The sequence below is a fragment of the Galeopterus variegatus genome, unplaced genomic scaffold (genome assembly GCF_000696425.1).
Source record: "Galeopterus variegatus unplaced genomic scaffold, G_variegatus-3.0.2 Scaffold7257, whole genome shotgun sequence".
Lineage (NCBI taxonomy): Eukaryota > Metazoa > Chordata > Mammalia > Dermoptera > Cynocephalidae > Galeopterus > Galeopterus variegatus.
Genome location: NW_007733368.1, coordinates 92,817 through 94,999, shown reverse-complemented (window position 1 = coordinate 94,999; position 2,183 = coordinate 92,817). Strand labels below are relative to the sequence as shown.

Here is a 2,183-nt window from a genome sequence, read left to right as displayed (position 1 = left end):
TGGATATTTTAAGTGCCTTTTCTTCCATGGAGTGCCAGAGTGGTGATAACGTGTTAGAAACGCCTGTGTTTTCCAGCATAAGTCGCCATCCTCTGAAAGTCCTGAGAAAGATAGCAGATTGGTCCTGGAGTCCTCATGAAAGGAGGGGGTGGCTTCATTGGGTGTAGTGTGTGCGACTCAAAACCTGGGCGTGGAGGCAGAGCAATACCAGGCGGGGTGTGGGGGGTGCGGGCGATGTTCACCAGAGCTGGAGGGTCATGTGGGGGTATGTTGGAGTTGGAAGAGACTTCTGCTGCTGCAGGTGGAAAAAAAGGCTCCTGGCAGTCACAGAACAGGTTCTAGCTTCATCCAAGAGGCTACGGTTTCATTCTTTCCTTTTTCTTTTCCTCTGGCTGCTTGAAATATTTCTCATTTCACATTGAGTCTGTGGTCATTAATAATCAACTCATTAATTAATCAGCAGCCACTTCTGCAGCCTGCCTTGTTGCAAACTGGGTGAGAACACACTGCTGTCTCTGTACAACAGTGATGATCGAATTCTCTCTGAACTCAGTAATTGTAATGCCCAGATTACCAGCATCTACTGTGGTGATAATCTTGACCTCTCATGGGTCCAGACAAGGCACGGTCAAAGCTCACTTTAAAAGATTATCTGCGAAATGGTCATCAATTCCAGAATATTGACCCTTAGTATTCTGATCACCAAGGGTATCATCTGCATCTGTAGGCTTCTCATGTCTGCAAGGACACTTCTCTTCTCTCTTGCACTTTCCTCTCACCCAGAGGGAGCAAATGCGGGGCCAATTCTTTTTTATAGTAGAATGCGGTTCGGGACAGCCTGAGCAGCCAGTCACAGGTGGATGTGGCTTTCCCCAGCACATCAATTGGCTGTGTTCCATCAATAAGAAATCTCTTCCTTCATATTCTGTGTGTGGTTCTTTATTATTTATTTATTTGTTTGTTTGTTTACTTACTTAGAATATTCATGAGATACAAACCTAATTGTCACCCCTCCTGCTCATGATGTGAGGGCCAGATTCATACCCGTTATGCGTGTGGTTCTTTTTGTTGACATCTGACTGTGGTATGTCATCTTAAGAAGACAATTACATCATGAACCTGAGTGAGCAGACCATACTCTAGGCCTAAGAGGCAGATAGGACAGACATTCTTTAATTTACTGCAGGTTTGACACACTTCAGTCTTCTAGAAATGCTTGTGGACCCCAGGGCACCAGTGAGACACTGTAAATAGCCTGGGGCTGGTTCTGCTTTCTTTTTTGTCCTTTTATTTGACTATTAAGATATATGGTTTTTTTCCAAGGCATATCTGTCACAGAATGAGGAAGTTCACATCCTATGAGTTCTGTCTGTTGTGGGTGTTGGATCCCAGAGATGTCACCACCTTGAGAGTGTCCAGAGGCAGTGATAGCTTCTGAGGTGGGAGATAGGACCACCACAGTCTCATCAGGCCCAGCCCTTACAAAGGAGAAAAATTTACAGTTTACTCTCTTATGGAATCAGGCCCACCCAGAAAGCCCCTGCTTTGACTAATTTAAAATTTTATCTTTGATTACATCAGCCAAATCCCTTCAAGGCTACACTTAAACTAGCCTTTGGGTGACTGGAACAGGGTGTGCCTGACTTCCAGTAGGGTAGAGATTCTAAAGAATCTGAACCCCACATCCCCAACCGTAAAATAAGCCTGTCAAGTCTACAAATGCACACCCACGATTCCTGAATGTATTTCCTACTTCACTGACAGTTTCTAGTCAAACAGGAAGCATCAAACCCCAGCCTCTGTAAAAATAACTTTGGAATTGGCAGATGTTTTAAATTCTGAAATTAAAATAGTTCAGGCATTAAAAGTCTTCCCCATGGACATAGCAATAGTGTTCTCACAGGCAACCCTGCTTTACTATCCTTGGATCCAGACCAATTGTCCTTACAGAAGTTTACTGGTTGGAGGGGATTGTCTGGGTTGTCCAGGCTTCTGGGCCTGTGGTGCTGGTACGAAACTGCCAGCCACATGTGCCTGAACCCACTCCTGCAGGTGACTGATTTGTCAGTGGAGTTCCCATGCCAGTGGGTCCTAGCTGTGTCCCTCTGCCTGTGATTCAACGCACAAGTCAGAGATTCTGAGTTGACCCCCTCCCAGGTGAGAACGTTCACTTCTGTCCCAGA

At 45.4% G+C, this 2,183-nt stretch overlaps 1 pseudogene; it reads right to left on the bottom strand.

The window, feature by feature from the left end:
* Positions 1-53: 53 nt before the first annotated feature.
* Positions 54-2,183, bottom strand: part of LOC103607228 — an 8,493-nt pseudogene continuing 6,363 nt past the window's right edge.